Source organism: Chroicocephalus ridibundus, chromosome 8 (genome assembly GCF_963924245.1).
Source record: "Chroicocephalus ridibundus chromosome 8, bChrRid1.1, whole genome shotgun sequence".
NCBI lineage: Eukaryota > Metazoa > Chordata > Aves > Charadriiformes > Laridae > Chroicocephalus > Chroicocephalus ridibundus.
In genome coordinates, this window is record NC_086291.1 from 17,584,144 (window position 1) to 17,608,263 (window position 24,120).

The window sequence follows — 24,120 nt, forward strand, 5'->3', positions numbered from 1 at the left end:
ATTTGACAGCAGAGTTTAATTTGGGGGGGGGGGCAGGGGCGGGAATTGCTCAAATTTTTATACAGAACAATATTCCCTTCCTTTCCAGAAACAGCCAAATCATAATGTTGATCATAGCCATTCCAAATGTTTTGCTCCAGGAGGAAGCCCAACATGGAAAATATCAACGCAAACAGTTAAAGTCTGTGAAGATTAAAAATAAATTTTAAAAAATCTTGTTTACAGTAGTTTATAAGTGAGAGTTTTCAGGCAATCTTGATGGTAGTCAATATTCTCCGTCCTACCTAGAATACACATGTGCACACTGTTCTACACAGTGGTTTGCCTGCTGTGCAACTTACTTACTTTAATTCTCTCCTAGCACGTCTTCCTCAGTGCTGAGGGATTTTTATTATTTATTTATATTATACACCCCCTAGCTGTTTCTTATAGGGAGAGAATAGTATTCCTTAGCTTCCCTTAAATAATATACAGATGACTAATCACTATGGCACCCAGGAAAGATATGTCAGGTAAAGTAAACATTCTGAAAAGAATGAACCCTTGAGCTATCCCTGCCAAATACTCTTACCTGGAACTGTCACAATGATTGTGGTGTGACCAAAGAAGGAGTCTTTGATGACTGAGGAGTTATCTGAATTAGTAAACTGCTTGGTGAGTAGAAAAAAAGCGTACTGCCAGTTAGTTTAAAGTAGTAGCATTTGATAGAAATGATAGAACCAGTGGGCTGCCTTTCCTGACTATAATATTGAGGCTACCAAGTATGTTTTTAAAAATATGAGTGAGAGAAAAACGCTATTGGCTGCTTTTGTTCCACTTGTCCACTACAAATGTAATGGCTGCTTTTTGGCCAAACAACATTATACTGGTATGGTTTATAAGGGGCTGCAGCTAAAACTAGAACTGCAGCTCCCCTAATACCAACACAGAAAAAAGGACACCCAGTGCTCCACATCCCTTCTAAATCCAGACTTTATAAAAACCAAGTGTACAGAACAGTGTTTTACATTTAAGATTCTCATGGAAAAAAAAAAACAAACCTGAATATTATGATGTTACTCTCAACATGAAAGAGGTAGCAACCTGTTTTAGGTGTGCTGAAACAATCTGGTTTAGGTGTGCTAGGGCACAAATTACTTAGTTTAAGTTATCAAGAACTGTTCTTCTGTGCATATCAAGTCAAACTTTTAAAATCTCCTTCTTAACTTAATGTTGGCCACTCAGTCTGGAAAGCAATTTTACCCTCATTCTAAAGTAATGCTTGCAATATCCTCTCCATACTTTCTTTTTTTGTTCTTAGCTGCTACTATTCTTACTTTATGTTCTTCATCCATATTTTGATGCCAAGTCCAATCAGATGAATAACAATTCTGATGCCTTGAAACCTGCCATCCAAAGTGATGTGAGGATCAAAAGGGGATCCTGTCTGGATTAATGAAGTCTGAAGCCTAACAGATCAGATATAGCTAGCACGTAATTTGTGACAGTGTTTGAGACAAGCATCCCATCTCCCCCAGAGTCCCCACACATCTGGGGGGCTCACGCTGTGTATATGGCCCAGAGGAAGAGCAGACAGCTGCACACATGCAGGCTGAGAGACAGCAAAGGCACACAGATCTCATCTACTTGAGAAACAATCTCCTATCCTGAACCCCATCTGCGAAAACTGAACTCCGTCCTGTCACCAACAGATCACTGTTAAAGAACAAATGATCCCTAAGCAAAATATGTGGGAGGGCAGAGTCCACTTACGCAGTTACAAAACTGAATCCAGTGTTGAGCTCCTTCACAACCTGTCCACAAAACTATAGTACAATACTAAATACAGTAACTCAGACAAAAAATAACTAATGCCTCAGCAATAGGCTTAAAGCTCCTAGTTTTTCAGGGCAAAGAGAAAAGTAACTTAAAACGGACAGTTTATTTCTCCTCTTGACACAATTCCTTACAATAGCTCTTCATCCACAGTGGCCTTCTTGTTATCAGGCAACTGATATGTCCCTCTTCCAGATGCATTCCCGTATACTTTGTACTATAGACAGTAATGCTTTGTTTGGTCTTCACAGGCATCTGGAATATAGGCCTGTGGAAGGCAGCTGGGAGCTGCATATGCAGAAATGCCTGTGTTGGAGCTGAAAAGAGCAAACCCACTTCAAAGGAGCAAGGGAGATAGTCAGAAATTGGTCGGACAAGAAGGATGATGTGAGGAAAGGGAAAAGATAATGGGAGCTGTAGTTTGCATGTGACACTCATGACAGGATTAATATGCATAATTATAAGCAGCTAGCAACAGTGTCCTCCCAGGTGGGCTGCATCTGACTGACGTTAGTAAAAGCTCCTTGAAGCACAGGGTCCAGCACAAATTTTCAGTAGTTTATTCTGATGGTCAAATATTCCTAATATGATAATATATGCTAGCAAGTATCAGTGAGAGTTAGAGAAAAATCTCAAGTCATATTTGTCTATCAACTCATTTATGTTGTTTCATATAAATTCAAACTTCTAATATGATCAGCTACTTATTTCCTCACAGACACACCTCTGAACTATAATATTCAGTAATTCACTTCAGAAAATAGCATCTATTACACAATAAAGAGAAATGCAAGCTCTTTCCTTTGCTTTTTAAGTAATTAATTTCATTACTCCCAAAATAGCGGAACATCCCCTTTAAAATAACAGAGTAAATCCACCCCCTTATTTGTTCTGAAGGCAGAGGAAGAGAACATCTTTTATGCTTCTCTATGGCAGGAGAGATTTGACTGGAGAAGGAAGGGGTGTACATGTCCACAGAAGAGAGAAGGGAATTCACACACCAAACTGTAGCTGAGGAAACAACAGGTTGAACTCTGTCTGGCATGTGAAGATGACTTATGGACCTGGAGGCTTGTGTTTCAATGAAAAGATTCAAGAAAGAGCTGATATGGAAAAATGACTTAATTCTCTAATATGACTTTATGCCTTGGAAGTGGTCTGTAGAATGACTTACAGCTATGTGCTGTATTATCCAACTCATATCTGCCATTTTGCTAGTACTTCTTGAGTACTACCTAGACCTTGCTTTCCTGATCTGCAGACTGTCAATTTCACATCAATAAATTCAATACTTTTGTCAAAATTTTTGAATATGATCGTGTGACTTACCTGTGCTGTAAATACTTTGCATGTAAGATTATGACCCACTGAGAACACTAGAAAAAACCCACATAAACAAAACAGACAGTTATTAATTAAACTTATTTAAAGATTATCTTGTGCAGCCAAGTATAGATAAAACCTCCTAATGTCATCCTCCTGTCAGGATTAAGGAATAGCAAGGCCAGATCTGTAATGAAAAGTGAATGTCTTATCACCCCGAAATCTGGTTCGTATTTGAAAATTGTCACCTTTCTTCCATTTACGGTTTTCATATTATGCAAACACTTAGATACTCTGAGTCAATGAGATATAGAAAGATAAGCATCAAATACATTACGGAGAATCAGCGTAAACTAAAGCTCAAGACCCCTGGGCCACTCTGAACCTTTGGAAACAATCAAGGTTTATGGTATTTAGCCATTGCCTCAAGGGAAATACATGCAACTACAGTGAGATAACGCATTCAAAGTGTCATGAGTTCTTGTAGCAAAAGTATGACCTGCAAAAGCATGACTGTCCTTCATAAACCAGCTTTTGAGAATATGATTATCGAATCCAAATTATACACCTTACAGATCCCAAATGTGCCCACATTGCAGACCTTGAAATGGAAAACTTGATTCTTACACAAAAGTATAAAAACTTGTTTACCCCCACTCAATCAACTTTAGATGATGCTCAACAAAATGCTAAAAATAAGGTCCAAGGAACTATTAAAGGCAGAATACAATTTCTTGAAAATTCTGAATCTCTGCAAGTCAGAGAAGGTTCACCAAAACAAGGACAACTGCAGCTAGTCTCAAAAACAGCCTGAAGTAGTCTTCAACTACTGAGGGAAAGTGTGCCAGACTCTTCCGAGAGGTACAAAAGTGACAGGATGAGAGATAATGGACACCAAGTTGCAAGAATGAAACTGCAATTAAATATCGTTAAAAGGAAAAAAAAAAGTCACCATGAGGATAGTAAAACACTAACAGGTAGAACAGAGAGATTGTGCAATCCCTTTCTGTGGGGATATTCAAAACCTGACAGGACCGAGGAATCTTGGCCTTGCTTTCAAGTAGCGAGCTGGTACTCATGGAAGTGCCTCAATTCTTGCTGACTTGCTTGAGGGGTCTCAGCCTTTGCCTGACTCTGAGGTGGGGTGGAGGAGGCCACTTCTAATGGTCAGAAGAGACTGAAATCTCCCTTCCCATGAAACAAGTGCGAATTTTAACCTGGGAGAACCTTGATCTTTCATTTTGTTTATCAGAAGTAATCGTGGCTCCAAGTACGTCAATGAGTAGATCAAATAACTGAGTAAGTTTTCTGCAAAGAAAGTCTACACTTCTGGCAGGTAAATACCCCATCATAACTGCATCTTCTACCTGAGAAAGACCGTGAAAAAAGCATGTCACAAGTTTTTTCATAGAAACATTAAACTACTTACTGTAGAGGCTTCCTTAAAACCCTGTAAAAGGTTAAGATGTGGCACAGAATAGAGACAAAAATAAAATACCCCGCTGTGCTTATTTGGTTTCCAAACGAAAGCCCACAGAGGATGAAAAGAAGGCTCGAATGAAGGGGACGGGTGGTTTAAGATCATAGTACTTGTGGCTCCATTGCAGAAATGCTGGAAACTACATCATCTCAGATTCATTAGATCAATTGTCAATTCCTGAACATTCATGACAGATTGGCATACAGGTGGCTTAGATTAATTATCAATATTATGTAAGAAAGGGAAAGAATAGCTAATATTTCTCCAGAAAATCTGAGGGCAGCCTTTGTGAAACACTTTCTGTTACTCAAGAAGGAAACACACGCAACTTTTGAAGTGTAACACCGAGTCACATGCTGTTCTCGGAAAGTGATTTGCCTGTGGTCTTGAAGCCAGTTAAGATTTCATCTCTGAAATCAGAGGACTAGGTCCCAATAGTAGGAATCCAGTCAACATAACAACTCTGAAAATAACATATGGTCTTATATGGGTTTTATACTTGCTTCTACAGGCAACTCCAGAGACTGTTGAACACAGAAATCAAACTAAAATGATCAGAATAGAGGGAACTTAATAGCAGATTGAAATTCACAAGAAGGTTCTGAATACAAGATTACACCAAAAAAACCCTAGGGTGGATGACAGGAGAGATAACACAGGAATGAAATGAACCTTCTCTCTTTCTCATTGTTCATTTCTTCTGTTACCTGACCTTCATGTTGTGGAGTTTCAGAAACCAGCATTTCAAACTATCCATATTTACATGCAACCTCTCCAGAGTATCCCCAGTTTAAATAAGGGTTTGGGGTTTTTGTTGTGCCTTCTGTGACATGCCCACCAGTGTACCAGATGAACCATGCCAGTCTCAGTCTTCAGTACCTCTCCTTCCTTCATCTCCAATGAGTCTTATTTAAATCTTCCTGGCTGGAACTGTAGGTAGTCTGCATCATGGGGAACATTTTTCCCTTACATCTTAGAATCCTATGATTCATAATATGAAATTTAAACCAATATAAATTAGTAATTCAATCCCTATATTCCAATTTAATGAACTAGAGGCTTCATTGCTTTATTGTTTTGTGCCACTGGACCAATCGTTTGGTTTACAGATTGAATGTACTTCTTTGTTAATAAATAAATGCATAAAAAAATAAAGGTATCCTCAATGCAATTATGCTGATGTCCCTCAGGAACCAGAATGCAATTATTTAAAATATTATTTTCTTAGATTACTCTCAAGAAAATAAGGAAAGAAATATGAAATTTGTGTCCTTTTAGCTTAAGCTCATTTTAAGAGCAGCAACAGTGATGCAGTTAGTCCCCAGTGGCAACTGAGAAGCACTTAGCCAGAAAATTGTTATTGGATTACAGTTCTGGCTTCATAAAATGTGGCTAAGGATCATTTTAGACGTCTACGGAATGACCCATTGTCAAAACTGGTATGACAAACAAGTGACAAAGTTATTATATTTGGCCATTTTGAGGATTTTTCAGATCACAAAGGTAACTTGGGGCTGTATCAGCCTACACAGTTTTGATTCAATTATAAAAATAACTCACAATAAGAAGAATTCTAGCATAAATAATTGAAACTTTCCGGAGGAAAAGAAAAATCCCCACAAACATGTGCATATACTTTCAAGTGTTCCTGATGTATAAAGAATTGTGAAGTGATATGGTGATCAGAAGTCAATTCTGGTACTGAGAACTACCTTTCAAACTAACTGGTCTTCTTTATTAAAATAAACAATAAACATGCAGGGCACCAAAGGATGCTGCATGATTTTTAACAATGCGCAAACTGAAACCACTTAGATACCGCTAAAGTTCATACGATCCTTTTCATTTCACTTTACAGTCTTTTTCAAACAGATGATTTCCTGGATGAGAATCCTGCCTCCCATATTTTAATCTGCCAGTAAAAAAGAATAACTAATGTGAACATGTATCAGACGCACATGCGTATACTTAAATAAATGCAAACAAGAAATAAAACCCTCCACCTTTGCATTTGAGGTCACCAGTGACCACTGGCAACACAGTTAAAATGAGGACCTTAATAAAAAACCTAACATGGGATTTAATTTCTTCATGTGAGCTCTTTGTCATTTTTCCTTCTCTGCCCATTACATAGTTCGTCTTTCCTCATATAATTACATAATTAACATCCTCAGCACCTATTTCATCCCTTGTTAATTTTGCTAAATATAAATACAGACATGCTCAAGGAAACAAACTTGGCAAGTGAAGAAGCATAACCAATTTAAAGGAAAAAAAAAATCTATTTACACACTGATAATCAGTATGTATCACTGAGCATTACTAGACATTTGTAATCCATGTGATGGCCTTCCGACTAGAAGTGCCTGTGCCAGAACAGCTTTTGCTGGGATGACAGAGACTGCCCAAAAGCATTGATACAAGGAGGCCTTGGTTTGGTTTGTCAGTAATCACTCATGCAGCTTGTAGCACCAAAGGGCAGCAGTGGCAGCTGGTAAACCACACTGACCTCACAACACTGTTGGTTCCAAAGTCTTTTTTCTGAAAATGAAAAGGATTGGGAATGGGGAGGTGGGGTGGGGAAGGAGGGAAGAGGGAGATAAACTTGGCAGCTAACGGCCCAGAAGATTTTTGCAGTTTATCCTACAGGCCACATTATCCTACAAAGCCACATTATCTAACAGAGCACTGCATGAGTATGATCATAATTCAATTGAACATGAGAGTTTGAAGATCAGGGGACTAGCAGAGGGTTCCTCCCTCACAGCTCTGCCATGAAAGAATAGAGAAAAGTAGCAGAAAGTCTACAGTAAACAAAGAAGATTCTAGTTCCAACTGGGAAGTTCCCAAAGCTCAATCCACCCTTGGCGTGCAAATTGGCAGTTTTATTTCTTCCTCCACAGTGTCCAAAAAGTAATTCTGTTCATCCTTGTGAAAAAGGAAAATTTCAGATGTGTTCCATTTAGTGGGGTCACAGAGACCAGCTTTGTATTCATCCTAACATACGGATCCTCACATTTAGGGTCAGATTTTAAAACTCTTACTCACAAGAAAAATTACTTATCTCCTTGAATGATACCACTAGGTCATAGAGGATGGTGTTATTAAACCAAAGTAAGAGGATCACTAACTGCTGTTTGCAACACAAACATACTTTCAAACTTACTGCTTCCATACAGAAGGATACTGTTTCTCTATACAGATGCATAATATCATTTGATACAGCTGCTAGGGAAGAAAACTAGTCTGTTTTCAAAAATCCTTCTCATTAGGGAGTCAATATCAAACTTGTTTCATTGCATTCACCAGGAAGTATAATCCTAAACTACACCAAAGTCTGTCCCCAAGTATACTGTGCTGACCTGCTTACTTCTAGAGTTCTGTTTAATTATACAAAAGTGTACAAGAAAGTGGAACAGTCCAGTTTGAACACCCTGATGCTGTCTCAGCAATTTCTGCTCCCATCACATGCTATTTCAACAGCCAGTGATCACTGGAGTTAAAGTGCATGCAACCAGCTGAATAGGATGCAATTCTTATTCTTATGATGAATATCAGGGTCAGAGGTGAGTGCCAGATAACACATAGCAGATGTGGAGGGAGTAGAAGGAATTCTGTTTACGTTGGGTGACCACCTACATTTCAAGGGGGGTATAAGGGGAAAGCTAAAACTGCAAGATAGAAACTGTTTAAGGGCCTGCCTCATACCATATTTTGCAGAACAAAGCTACATACTTGTATATTCACATGAGCTATTGTTGAAATGTAAGACAGAGTCCGGCATAAATTAACCACTCTTGGAATGTGACTCTTCAGGAAATAAATGAGAGAAGTCTTTTAAAAACATACCCCATACTCTGTGATCACTTCAGCTGATATTGAAAAGTTGTATTTCATTTTGTGTTGCCTGTATTTCTTTCCATTTCAGGATTTTTTTTCAGGGATTAGCAGCAAAGCAGCCTTACCAAGTAGAAATGGAGAAAGTCTGACCCAAACTCAGGGAAGTTCTAAATAGCCACTGAGAAGACTCTGCAAGATGCACATGACAGCACATTCAAAATCTCTAATTAAGGGACAAGAAAGTACTGCGAGTCATTGCTAGCTGCTTGGGCCAGATCCTCAGTCCTGTAGCCCAGGTTGTACAAAAGGGACCTGAAGCTGCTTCAAACAGACAGTGGATGATTCTTCCAAAGACGATGCACCGAGTAGATTTACAGGAACTCCTCAAGCTGGTAAAACTACTAGCAGCCATTTACCTGCTCAGCTTTTCACAGCGCATAGTAAGGGATGAAAAACCTTTCTCAGTACCATCAGCTTTTAACTCCCTAGCAGCCAGAAGGCAGCCCTTGTGATTACATTCAGCTACTGTGGGAGACAGGCGAGGAGGCTGATCACTTCAGGTATACCAATGAGCTTACTGTATGAAGAATGAACTTTGTTACCCCTGCTCCCTCTTCCCCTCCCAAAGAAATCGTGGAAGTCATTTAGCATCTTGATCTTTTCCATATGGACGTTTCTACAAGTTATAAGGTCAAAGTGGACCAGTTAGGAGAACTTAAGACCATCAGAAAGGACTGAAAAGAAGGGGTGCAGTGAAAGCAGCTCACTTTTAAAACAAAAAAAGCAACACCCCCAAACCAAACTATCCTGGGACAAGTTGCAGTTCTCAACTTCCTACAGACACTCACTTCCCAGGCTACTGAAATCAATGCCTTTATGAAGATTGCCACAACAAAGTCTCAGGAAATGGACGAATAAGTTTTGTTGAAATTTTTTCCCCCAAAACACCTGTATTTTTTAAAACAGGTCTAGTAGTTACATCCACGCAATATGATCCAGTCAGTGCTCAAAATGGAATTAATGGGAATATCATTGCAATTTTTAACTAGTCTTTACAGAAAAATCTAATAGACACTAGTAATCTGTGGAAGAACAGATCTTAAAAAAATAGCTGTGAGGAGGCAAGTTCAGACCAAGAAAGAAAAAACAAAACAAAAAAATCCCACCACATAGATGTCCACCAGTTAGCCTGCTAACTTCCTAAATGAGTTGTTACATTTTTTTCCTTTATAAGCTTTGCTCTGGATGTTGAGGATTCAATCTCGTTTTTATGGGTGAAGTACCCAACAAGGAAGTAAGTTTGGCAAATGATCTCTGAACTACTCTGGTCTCTTTGAAGATACAGTTGTACTATATTTTTAAAGACATACACTGTCTCATTTAGATGATAGATTGAAGTGGAGGACGAAGGACAATTTAAATAGAAAATCCAATAGTTTTCAGTTCTAAGCCTTCCATGCAACATACATCTCTTCTTAGGTAACATTAAACATAATTAAAAAAGATTCTGATCCTGTAAAGCTGAAATGCATTTGCAGCTTAAAGCAGTCATTCTTTTTCAAAATCAAAACAATCTGCAGAAACAACTCTGATACTGCTAGAGTTTGGCTGAAACAAATGAGCAAAAGAATAATAATTTCTCAGAAAGTGGAAGGGAATGTATCCCCCTCCCCCATGTTAACTTTTGGTCTGCTGCCACGCTTCCACTTTGGCAACCAAACAAATGCTGTGGGCACCATATAAAGGCATGTGTGGCAGCCTGAAGGTTAAAGTAGACATTCCTTATCTTTGACAGATGGTTAATTCATGGTCATTATTACTAAATTCAATTGCTCAATAATTTAGATATGACAAACATGTGTGTAGGAATATATGCCAGGGCACCCTTCTATCCCAATCCCAAAATGCAATATCCCCTCCATGCTTTCACCATACATTCTCATGCCGAGTGTGACAGATTGAAACAAATGTAGGCTTTCTGAGCACTTCAACTCTCTCCTGCCATTCTTATTACATTAGAGAGCAGTTCCAGAGAGTTAGTGTGTCCAGACCTAGGGAAGGATGAGTGGGCTTGGCTAAAACAACCATTTTGTCAACAAGTGTAATGCGAGCCTTTTTTTTTTTTTTTTTTTTAACCACACCTAACTTTTCCAGTTCTGTTGCTGCAATCACCACTTAAGCAATCATAGGGAACTAATTTGCAGACAAGGTCACAGTTTGAATGGCACGGAGTGCTACTAGGTGTACTTAAAGGTTGTCTGGAATGGCTCGAAAGCAGACCGTATCTGACTAAATGTTTATATCAATGATGAGCTGCACACCCACTTCTAACACACAAATGAAGAGTCACAAACTGAGCCCACTCAGCAAACTGCCCTTCTCTCTCCATTACCATCCCCTATCCCAAATCCAGTCCATTTTCTTATACCCAGTCCATTTTCTCCTATGGTGACAGGCATAAAGATCTTTTGGCAAATGTTTTAAAAAATATTAATAAAAAATAAAATTCACTTTTCATTCTCTCAGTTGATACAGGAAACTGAACTTCTCCCCTTCTCTGTTCCCACTGATATTTCCAAATTGGCTGGCACAAGAAAGCACATTGAAACACCTCCGCAACTCACTCACTGAAGTTGAAAGTCTTCCACTGACTTCAAAGACATTTGGATCAGGCCCAAAGTCAGCATTCTAACATGCTAGCACAGATTACCAAGCCACAACACTGGCTGGAATCCATGTCATTCATATGCTATTGCTAAAGCAGTGCAGGAAACTTACACAACTTCAGGCCTCTGAAAGCATGTGCTGTTCTTCCCTTGTTAGTTCGCAGAACATTTTGTGAAATTCCACTAATTCCTGTGCTGATATAGGTTAATTTACAGGTTTCTCATCTGAGCCACAAAATCCAGGTATTACTAAACTGTCTTTGCCTTTGACATCTTATGTGCATAAGTTTCCTATGTTCCCTTCTTGCCCAGAAATTTCATTGCCTTCATGCCTCTCTATAAAGCCCTGAGATATCATATTTTTAGTTAGAATACGAACCTTCGATAGCAGAGACCTTGCTTTTACTTGTTAGTAGCTCACTTGGTAGACTATTGGCATTATATAATATGAAAGAATAAATCACAACAATAGTAAGTGAGAAAAGCCTCTGTGCTGTTTTTCCACCATGGCCATTAATCCTACTCAGAGAGCACGCAAGACAAAAAACTCCAGGCAAATATGTGAAACTTAAGTCTTACCTGTAAGTTTGCAAAGCATCTCAGCCACCGAGGGAACTGAGTCTAATCTTCTGTATGCTCAAGACAAGAAAATCTATTAATCCAGTTCAGACAAAATATTCCCAGTATCCGTTTCAAAGACCTGCATCAGCATCTAAATGAGTATCATCCTGTTTTTGCATCTTTCGCACCATCCTAAACTACAACTGCTTCAAACCATAGCCACAGCTGACCCAAGACACACTAAGCACTTTCTGCTCCTAGAGCTAAGAAGAGTTAAAGAACAAGCCATCTCATAGGTCTTTCTCAACATCTCATACAACCTACCCTTTGGCAAGCAACTGCTCTGACATTTGATGGTGTTATACTGTCTCTCCTTTCCTTGCCCTCTAATTGAGTTTGTAAACTATGCTTATAAGAAGCTTGTAGAACTAAAGTAAAACTAATAGAAGAGCATCATAACCTCAACAGTATGGTGCCATACAGAGCACCACACAGAGCTAAAGGTAAGCAAAGCTGGAGGAGAAAACTGTGCAAGTTGCTCTCACCTCTTGTATCCAGGTAAACACACACTTCTAGTGAGCAATCCAATTTTTTTAAGTCACAAAAGCACAGCAGAACATCACAACTCATCTCTTCTCTTCAACAAATAAAGCATTCTTTTGCCTCTAATTAAAAAGATTAATAAAGTAAGAGAACACATCAGGTTTGCATCAATCATTGCCCATGTGGTTCTTATTATTGTAATTAAAAGTTATCTCCTCAAAATTGTTGGATGAAAGTGGCACAATCTGCAATTGAAAACACATTGAAGGGAGTTATCCAACTTATTTGACTGTTTTAAGACAGTCAAATTTAAGAACACTGTAGAGGTAATGTATTCAAAAGAATCCTTAAAGGCAATCTGTCAGTAAGAGAGTCCTATGAACCCTCTAATGAATATTGCTAAGGCTTTTCTTTAAACAACAAAAAAAAAAGAGAGAGAGAAAGAGAAAAAAAGGAATGTTAATAGTAAGAATGATTTTTTTTTTTAAAAAAGCTATTTCAAACTCAGACACTGAAATTCAAGGTTTTATCTTAAGAGTTCTTTACATCCTGTATATATTAGGAGTGTTCAGTTCCCCTAGGATTGAATCTTTTAATGTGTTTAGATTTTCACACTGAATGGGCCAAATTTCAAACAATCCTGAACAAATCTGGTTCATTTGCTGACATATCACCCCATATTTCACAGAAAGTAGTGTTTGATTTTGACTTCCAAGCTTTCACAATATATGGGATTTTGGAAATGGATGATCTAAATAGAGAATTTTTGCATATGCGAGACTGTAGACTTACAAATCTGGGAAACAGAGATGCACAGCAAGTAGAATTTATAATTTAAATACAGTCCCTTTCCTTCAGACTTTAGTGTACAATAATTTTAAGAGCAAGCTAATTACATCAAAGCTAGTAGCATGCTTAAAACCAACACTTTTTAAAGCTTTCTTCATGTAAAGTAACTGTTAAAAGTTTTTTTTCTCCACTCTCTTCCTCTTCTTTCTCTGCACTGAATGCATGTCTTACATTTTGGCATAGGATACAGTGACTTCATGGAATTCTGTTCAAAACTATTCAGGGTGTAAAACCACTCACTAGCTTTTGAGAAAGGTTTCCTGGGTGCTATTAAAAAAGAAGAGAATTTTAATGGGCAGAAAGGTATCTCCTGTAACATAAAGGAAAACCCTTTTATTTAACATATCACAGGAAAACACCAAAGGATGTTAAAGAAGGACTTGTTTGGATTTTATTATGAAAGAGAAAAGAATATTTTCCTGCCATCTTTATTTACATTTGAACTCTGCTACCAGTTTCCTTCTGTAGCTTCTGAAAACCAGTGGTCTCTTGCATCTTCTTTCTGGTTACCAACAGAGAGCTTGATCCATGGGCAGTGGATTTACATGACAGTGTATTTACATGACAAGAGATGAACAATCACTCTCCAAAAGCTATTTAGAAAACTAAAAAAGAGTGTGTAATCTGTTTTACTATCCTCATCTATAAAACCCAACTTTTTTTAATTTTAATTTTTGCTTAGATAGAATTACCCAACACTTGGGAAAAAAACCAACAAGGAAAATGAAATGAGAGAAGCAGAATTCTTAAACAAGACTATGGAAGGAAAGTAGCATAACATATTCACTGTGGCCCTCTAAAATTTCCTATAGAAAAACTACCCTGTATCAAAGAAAATGTAGAGAAAAGAGAAACAGTGGTGCTGAATATGACAAAAAGCTTGTTTATGTTTAATACATAGGATAAATTGTTCAAGGACAGTTAAATGTGACCCATTTAATATACGAAGGTCTCCAATACCTATGGTACTCTGCTGAGTAAGTGCTGATCATGCAAATCAAGGCTGCCTGGGGATAAACAGTGCTTTTTAGTTGCAGTTTGAATTTTCCAAGTTCTCAAAAAACTTTTAGAGATAAGGATACATGTTACAGGGTCACTAGGGCTACTTCCATTTCTTCAGTTGTTGGCTCATTTTGAAAATTCATCTGTCTGACATTCTTGAGTCTTCTGACACACACATCCATATTCAGGAATGTAAAAATCTAATTATTGTTACTAGCTGTGTAATTTAAAGTACAAATAGGCAAGTCAATTTGAAAAGGCATCCCAAGACTAATACTTGAGCTTCAACAGGAAAGAAAATCTAGTGGTCATTGTGACTCTAATTAACTCAAAAGTTCATCAGAGTCTAGGAGTCGTCAAAGGTAATGCAGGTGATGCCCTTAATATATACTGTATTCAAGATCTGATACCTTCTGGAGTCCCTTATATTTATTGGCTTAGATTCTTACCCAGTTTGCAATATGCTTTCAAATCTCACTAGCTATAATTTGGGTTCATTATGTCTGAGCAAATGCAAGGAAATCCAAATTACACATCACCTCTGAAACTGGCATCAAACACCCCATCAAAACTTTACAAGTTAGGTGAAGATTAGTGTATGAAATGAAAGGGCTAAGAAAAATATACAAGAAGTTAGGAACAGCAACGCTGGTTTAACATGGGTACAATGTGCCCACTGTCTGAATACAAAAGGGCAGGCAATCCGTTTTTATAATTTTACTATAATTATATAGATTCTAGCCTATAGGGAAATTATGCTCTAAAAAAAGTCGCTCTAACCCCCATTCCCCAAACATTTCTCTAAAAGATTAAACTGTGCCTTTTCCTATGGCTATTTTTAGTAATGGCATCAGTAATTAAACATTCTATGGTCTGAGGCCCATAAGAAAACATCACTCCGGGTTCTGGATGTGTTCCATGATGTCTTGAAACAATCTTAAAAAACTTTTGCAGCCAGTGTTGCGATTCCCACCGGATCTACAGGGACCCATTAAGATCACCAGGGGAAGCGCGTGGTTGTGACAATGCAAGCAATTTAGCATTACTCACTGGAGCTGAGGCATGACACAGTGTGAATCTGCTATTGTTCTCCTTGGTTTCTCTCAAGACACTCAAGTTCAAATCTACTCACAGCCTAATTCGTAGCTGAAATCTGAACCAGAGCCTGCAGCCTCTCAAGGGAATGTCACAAGCGCCTGATAACAACCTGCTCCCAGGAGAAGGTGCTTTGAATCCCTGTTCTTGCAGATTGTCCACAAAAAGAGGACTAATTAATGATACAGTTCCATGTACCTCTTCTCCATTTTGCAGGTTTGCAGTGTCAACCAGGTTACAGGAATTATTTGCATTAAAAAGAGAAGCCACCTCACTCCAACCCCAGTAAAAGCAGTCTCCTGTAACTCAGATCATTTCAGTGCCTAGAGGATCATGGCAGTGCCATCTCCCAGTGAGCAGTACTGGCAGGGGCACACACACAGACTGCAGCCAGTGTTTCACCACTGCAGGACGCGTGGCCTCAGAGACATAGGAGTTCTGCAGCAGGACACAGACAGACAAGTGGCCTACACTCAGCTCCTTCACATCTCAGCTGGGAACTCTAAACACAGGACCATTATTTGTTCATCAACCTACTCCTTAACTCAATTTCTTTCCTTTCCCAGCACCTGACATCAAACTGTTAATTCAGTACAGAGCAAATGAAATGGTTTCAGTACTTTCATTTAAGTGAGGTGTTTTTTTAAGTGAATCCAATCTGATCCAGATTTTCTTGTCTTTTGTCAGTTTGGCTGCCATGCTGCAAAATCAATTACCTACAGGATCCTAGTTTACATTAAGAGTTAGTGTGGTAACAACTGTGGTCACTCTGGTTATACAGTCCATATCTTAATAAGTTCTTTTGATTTTTTAATGATTTCTGTTCTTTCCCCTCATTCTTACTAAGGACAAGTCCAAAAACTAGCTATACTCAGTAAGCAAACAGATGTAGAAGGGTTGTTTAGCTCCCTATCCAGAAAGACTTAAGGTATCTTGAAAGTATTGTTGAAAGTTATATAATATTTTTAGAGTCCTGTTGTCTTACATCCAGAACCACTACTGCATTTTATTTGACGTACATCAAGTAAAAGATTAACAGGGGAATGAAGTTGAGAGTTTTTCTCACCAAAGATGACCATGAAGTATTAAAATAAAGGTTGCTAGAAGCCACTTCATTATAAATCTCTTTTGAACTGTTTGTGCAACTGAGAAAATGGATTTTCCTATATTATCCTTGTGTTTACCAAAATATAAGCTGCTGTATACTAATGGAAAAGCACATGGATGCCTGCTTCTATACCTCACTTAGTATGATTTTCTTTCCCTTGCAGAAACAAATCTACTTATAAGATAATGGTTGTAAAACACTTTCAAATGACTGTCAGGAAAACAACCTCAACTCTTAATGCCAAATCACTGGCACATTCAATAAGTGCAATGGAGTTCAGTCTAGACACTGGAACGGCTAACACTATGAGCCATAACGCTTTCTTGCAAAAATGTCATTTCATTAGTTACCAAGGGAAAAAGAATGTGCGTGTTTGAGGACACTTAACTGTATACTAATTTCGTGTGCATGTGTATACATATCTAGCACATACATGCAGGTACACACATGCATTGACAGAGAGGGATACCCTACTACATACGGCACTGAGATAGTCCCTGCTAGTGATATTGCCTTTATGTTTATGTACTTGTAAAAATGATCCATGATACAAATAGTTCAGAGTGATAAACTAAAAAGTGAAAAAAAGATCAAACACACTAAGTGTTTGTGTGTTTACTACACTTAAAATCCCACTTATTAGTATTAACAATTATGGTGTGAGAATGAGAGGAAGTTGACCTTGGTTAGTTACTGTTTTTAAGCCACAGAGACAAAGTGGATTTCCTATAGACACTATAAAAAAACTACACTGCGGAAGCATTTATGGGGTATAACTTTCAAAGTGCACAGTGAGGTTTATAGCTATCTCAGACCTAGTGGGCTAAATCCCGAGCTAGTGAAATCGACACAATTCCACTTACTCTAGTAGCACTACATCAATTTACATCACACAAGGATCTAGCCCAGGAAGCGTAATGGGACTCCTGTGGCCTCAGCTTTCACAGAACAATCTGATACTATATAACATAATCTGACAAACCCGAGAAATTTGAAATTAAGACTTCTGCTCTCTCCATATTTCACCCACTTGTGTTTAACTGCATTGCTGCAGAGGCCTTGATATTACGCAGTCAGTGCACTGAAATAGAGCCACAAGAATTTTCTCCTCACTCATAAAAAGATCCTATTGACTCCAATGGGACTCATATTAATTTCGGTGAGATCTTATTTAAGCAAAGAGTGGATTTGGGCTAGGTCAAGTGACCACTGTGATATTAAAATGTAAAAGGCTTTTCATGGTCTGATTCCAGACGACACCTTCCCGTGTGCTGTGGCCCTGGTGTGGGTGACAAGCTTTGTTTAGTCGGGGTCCCAGATGGCAAAATTTAGATCTGGATACCAATTTCCTCTTACACTGTAAAAGCTGTTCCTGAACTTCAGAAACAAAATGTTACTCTTGGCTGACCAAGATCAAATAGAGGGATAATCTAGAAATAGAAGTAATTTTGAAATAATCTAAATATTCGAGCACGTTTTCTCAGCTGGCACAAAACCAACATCACTGCATTTATTTCAATGGGCCTACAAAACTCACCTGAGCTGAAGGACTGACCCTTAAATGTCTACAGTCTCTGCTAAATGACTTGGTATCAGTGATATGAAGTACTACGCTATGGCCGAAATTTCATGAAGGACAGATTAAAGGCCATCACTGGACAGAGACCATAGGGCAAAAACATATTTCAGAAAAGAAAATTTCATGTTTCAAGTTAGAGTTCTCTTCACAATGAAAGGTGACCTTTGATATCATTCTTGCCTTGCTCTTTGTATTTTTGCTTTCAGCACAACTCAAATACAGATGAGCACTGTCTTCATCCTTTCTTTAGCATCCCTATTTCAATATTCCAGACTCAACCACCATTCATTTACCCCAGCAGTCCCCTACTGTGCGTCTGTCCCTCAAATCTTAAATACCTGTCTTCCCAATCTGTTCTGAGGCCAAGTCCAAATGAGTTTTATGCATGTAAATTCTATTATCTACATGCATAAATGACAGAATCTACTGCCTATGCATGCAAATGTTAGCTATCTAGACCAACCAATGTGCCACTGTGTATTAAGGGGCAAAGGTTTTTGTACACAAAGAGAAGTCTATTAAGTGTACCTTTGAAACTGTGGCCTGAAAATTATGTGCAAAAAAAAGAAGCCCCCCTGTCTGTAAAGAGTAGGTATTTCCAACAAGTATAATTTTCATGTAGCTTAAATCTCTGCATAACCTTCAGAGGTTGAGTTACCCTTGCTTACAGCTCTTCAGGATTCACCTGGCCTTTGGTAACGCTAGAGCATATGTGCAATCTGTCCAGTTAAAATGTTCAGAGAAAGAAACATCATCCCAGCAATATAGATTATCCGCAGCATCTGAAAGATTTCAGGTCATAAAAACATACGAGGAAGTTTAACAATTTATTCACCAGAAAGACACAGTAAGAGATAAGAGGTAACTTGAAAAGCCGAATGACATTTCTGTTTTGGGGTTGTTTTTATTTTTGGCAAAGGCATGTTTTCTTTAAAATACTCCAAACGTCAACACTTTTATGTTTATTCACCCCCAAACAGGTAAAATTAGATGATAGACCCCTTTTTTCTTCTCTTTTAAAGCCAGGAACATTCATTCCAGGACTGAGAACTTCTAACACGCTAAGTTCAGTCTGAGGCCAACTTACCAACTATTACAATCCCCTCCTGAAGAGGTCTGAAAATGGAATAACTTATTTACCCTTCATTAAGGAAGCATGCGGTTCATCCTCTACACTTTCTATATCTGTGTACAAAGTCAGGGTTTGGGCTATATCAACTCAGTTCTGTTGCCTAGCTGTAACTAAGACCTGAAGTCAGTTCAGTGTACGTGTATGTTACCCACACATTTAAATACACCATTATATAGACTCCAGTTATCACTCAGTGTATGAATCAGTCCCTTAGCAGTTTATGATTTATGCAGCTTGCTAGAAGAGAAGTAGGCCATGCTAGCCTTGAAACCACTTTAGCTTAGTTGTTTTTACTCATGAAGGACATGTTGTCCTGTAATTATTCTGTCATTTCTTAAAAGGTGAAATACTTAACAGGTTCATGCTTTATGTGCTGCTATGTGTATGTGTGAGTTTATGTCTGAGCACGTCTCTCCTAGTAGGAATCATCATTCCAAATTACTTTACAAGGAGCTACATAGAACTGGACAGCTTAAAATGTGTTAAATATCCTCAGAGTTTACATGGACGGTTTCAGGGGGAGCAAGGGTGGAGCAGGATAAGGGGGAGTCAAGGAAATCATTAATATGTTCCAATTACTGCACTGATTCACAAAATACACAACTGCATAAAAGTGTCACTTTCTGTTTTGATCTTGTCGGTAATGGAATGTAATGTTGTGTTGTGTTTTCTTGTATCATTTAATAGGGGCAGTATCAGCAAAATGTGCAACTTTAAACAATTATGCAAATTTTAAAGTAATGTGTTCAGAGAAAAACTGAAAGGAGATTCTGACATTAATCAGAGACTGCAGGCTCTGCTTGCAAGAGTTCTGTAAAATATGGGCTAACCTTAGTGTTAGTGGCTGAAAGGCAAAGTTTCTCTGCTGCCTCAAATTAACTGGTTTTAGCTTATTTGAAAAAAAACCAAGGATATTAAATTCCCTCTTCTACACAAAAATCTGCCATTCAGCTTAAAGGAATAGCACTAAGACATACAAAACCTCCCCTTTCTTGGATATGTCAGGATATTTGGAGAATTTTAATAAACTTCTAGAATGATCTATAAATCACATGAATTATGGGAGCTCTACAACAGATTCTCCCTAACAAGTCCTGCTGTGCTTAACTAATACTTATCTGATATTCTGGCAATATGAAGCTAATAAAGTGCGTAAACACAGAATACTGAACTGGTTTCGATGGAAAAAAGGTCAGCCTGGACCCCAAATGAAAACAGGGGAGAATCTGGATCCTTCTGATGTTTAAAAGAGCAAAAGGGGGTTCTGGTTAGTTGTGGTTTCTTTTAACTAGAGATGGGAGAGAAAGCAAGCCTGGCATCAGATCCTCCAGGCTTCAGTTTCAAATTTGAGATCTCTAATTTGTTGGAAACTACTTGTGTGATACTCAGCCCCTAGTATTAAACCAGGGAAAGAAGCATAAACCGGCCAAAGCCATGTTCAGCAGGACCAGTAAAAGGAAATGCCATCTCTCTCATGAGAAAGAATGGTATTGAAAGACATCTATGCTGCTTTCCCAGCTACTGGGGTTCAGGCAATATCCAAACTCTTAAGATTACTATCTGAACTGCTCTCTGAACCTCTGTTTCCCCACTGTCAGCTGTAATACATGAGGGCAGTTTACAAGAGAGAGTTAGTTATTCACTTTGAATTTCCCAGCTTTAGTTGGTTTAAGTAAGACCCTTAATGTCACTTAAACATAGTGTTTTTGTGTTATATTTTAATTTTGAAAGGATTATCAAGAAAATCTACCCTTTCCGTTAACTTTCTTTGAAAAATGATTAAGAGTTTTAGAAAGGATCTCCAAATATCCTCACCATGCCTGATAAGTTATCCAGAATGAAACATGTAACACAGATGAAATTTTGAAAAAATGCAGAGGAAAAATATAAAGTTCTCAATCTGAAACTACAAATACCAGTGTGTTACTTCGGAATGCAGTGCAACATGGTTAAACACTGTAAATTATACTGAAATTTTCTTTGTGTTGGCATTTGGCTCTGTATAGCTTTATTGATAAAAACAGCAATTTATTTTTCTTTTTATGGGACTAACAATTACATACCACTCAAAAGAATTTGACTGCTATTAGTTGACTTGCAAGGAAAAAATCCTGTTGTATTACCAGTAAGTAATATTCCACCTAAGAAAGATTTTGGAGAACTGTTAATAAAATGTGTCTTCTTTGCGTGGCATTAGTAATCTTGACTGCAACTAATTTTCCTGATATTACATGTGGAAGTCACTGTGAAAACTAGAAAGAGATGGGATGTAATGAATGCATCACTTATAAATATGGTTGCTCAAACATAAAAATCTGGCAAAACTCAAAGAGCAGAGAGGGAGGTAAGACAGCTTTCATATGCTGCTGCCTTTAATATTCTTACTGTACATTGGATAATTATGTACCTCATTTCTTCCAAACTGAGTAAGATATTTTGTTTTAAACTTATTTGTGGAGTATGCTGCTATATATCTCTTTTAATTTATTATAGTATTCTCTGGTCTAAAGCAAGCGGTCCTAAATTAAATAAACTAGCATACCTACTGCACAAAGCAACCGACTGCATTCCAGTGAAGCCCCTTTGAAAGCTATGTCAAATCTCTGCTGTCTCAGGGAGGAAAGTACCTCATTCTCTTTGCATTAGTCACCCTGCTAGAGATTAATCCTAATGAGCTTTTTTCTACAGGCTTGGCTGGCACACCCAGGATTACATACCTGTGATTTCTCAATATTTAGCCCAAAATGTGTGCGTTCAAATGCAGACAGATATCAACTTTCCAGAAACCATTAACTACAGCATTACTGTAATAGCTTATCGAGCCTAGAGTGAGGCCAGCCACAGGGTGCTTCCTCAGCTATCGCAAGAAGCCATCACACAACTAAGTATTGTAAAATCAAAGTGGGCCAACACTCATATGAACGCTCGTGTAAATGGCACATCTCAAAAAAGGTCACTGTTTTAAACAACAGTGCTCTCTGTTTCTTTATTTCATTATCCTCATTATCTCCCTCATTATCTCCCTATTTCACTGATTTTTGGCAAACAGTGGGCATCTATTTGATGTGACTAGATTGTTTGCAGACCCTGCAACAGAGTTTCAAGATTCCTCCCAGCTGTATCCTGCCCTCATTAGGCAAACAACCGTCCCTTGGCCTTTTCCATCCACCAGACTAACAAAATTTCAGTTCACATAGAAACAAGGAGTCCTACATCTTTGATCACTCTTAAGTTATTTTCCTCTACAAATACCACACCTGAGCAATTTTTATTGAGGGAACACTACTAAACTGTAATCAATATCTACAATACCATCAAACCACCACAAAAAAGATCCGTCATCCAAAAAAATGTTTGCATGCAACTTGGCTCAGTCTTTTTAAAAACAAAATAGCTACTATTAGATGCATGGGATAAAACAAGAAGCCTGGCCTTGTCTGGACCAAAGGGCTGGAAAATAATTTTCAGATCTGAAGAATTTTAAAAGAAGACAGTAACAAGCTCTTTCCCAGTTAAATGAGGGTACTGCTAGCTTGGTTACTGCAGCCAATCTAAATTGCTGCAGCACGCCATGTAGTGAAGCTGTGTCTTTAAGGTAGCCAAGGACCAAACTGCTTACGGTTTCAGAGTTAAAAAACACCACTCGAGCTTTCCTCAGAAGTAAAATAGAAGTCAGGACAGCTCACAGTCTAATATACTCCACGAAGGACACAGTGTGAAACCAGACAGCTTTACTGAGCGCTAGTTCATAGTCCCAAGCACTCTCCAGCTACAGTCTGGCAATGGCAGCGTAAGAACACAATATACAGCTCAGTCTCTATTAACAGTAAATAAAGTAGCACAGTTGTGCTTCATCATGACAGACCACAGTCACAATGATCATTCACTGTCGCTCTCTACAGGACTGGTCTAGCAGCCTATATTCAGATTTCTACCTCCCTTAAGGGTTTCTAAGGTACATACCATCCTAGTAGCTAAGGGCTAGGTAAATGAATTACTACAAGTTGTACATTGGTACCCCTAACTTTTGGACTTGCAGCCATTGAAGAGGCGCACAACAAAACTTGTGTTAATGCCTAAGTTTCCTAACAAAAGAATAAGAACTTTAGGTAGTGTTGGCACTAACAGCGGGGCACAGGTCTTAGAAGGAGCCACCAGAACCAGCCAAGAAGAGCCACAAACACAAGTTGGATATAAATTTTCACCTCTCTGAATGCAAGATGCTCAGGTATCTGAACAGACAAAGAAAAAGTTGTCTGAAGCTATTCTGGAGTTACACTACAGAACTGTCTGCACCACTGTCTTTCAATGAAAACAGCAGGCCTACTATTTCTTTAAATGGTGTTTTATGGTAGTGCCCTTTCTTTTTAAATCTACCATCCCAGTGGTTTGAGCACTGGCAAGTAAGTGGAAGACTGGGTTTGAAATATTCCTGCAAATGCCCAAATTAGTATCTCCTGTGAATGTTTCTTAACCACCAAGCCATCAAGCAGGCAGCACGGGAGGCACTCAACACCTCTCCTGACAGTCCAACCTCATCAGCAGCTCTGTGAGACTCATGAACACCGTGAGCAGTGCTTAGGGCCTGGTGACCTCAACCAGGGCAGAAAACTGCAGAAAAATGAAGCCCAAGATCCTTAGACTTTTCCAGTCTCCGGGCATGTAAGACACTGTCTGGAAACTGAAATGTGCTGTTTAGTTGCTGGGGACCTATGATGATCTTTTCATGGAGGAGAGCTAAACCAATTCCATGAAGCTGGAATCCCGTTTCTCCTGCTTCCCACGGGCAGGCTCTGACAGAGACATTGCCAGCTGTCTCTGCTCATGCAGGCCTCACTGTGAAAAAGCCAAACAACAACACGACTTTCATGGTGCACCATTTAGCTTTGGCTGAAACTGTAATCGTGTGTCTGTGGTTTTCCTGTTTGGGTGCCTAATTTAACTGGCTGAGCCCACTCCTTCAAGCGTGGAAGGGACTCTGAGGGTATAAGGAATTAGCATGTTTCTGCCAGAGACATTCCACCAGGATCCCGTGTTTGTTTAACATGTACAAACAGCTAAAATAAAATATTTGTTGGCCTCAGTAATAAACAGAATATAAAATAGTGTGAAATTAAGCAAGACCAG

At 38.6% G+C, this 24,120-nt stretch overlaps 1 long non-coding RNA gene across 6 annotated transcripts in view; it reads right to left on the bottom strand.

Annotated features, from left to right (window-relative positions):
* Nucleotides 1-24,120, bottom strand: part of LOC134519509 (uncharacterized) — a 480,646-nt gene that overhangs the window by 133,144 nt on the left and 323,382 nt on the right. The gene's annotated exons all lie outside the window — the stretch shown is intronic.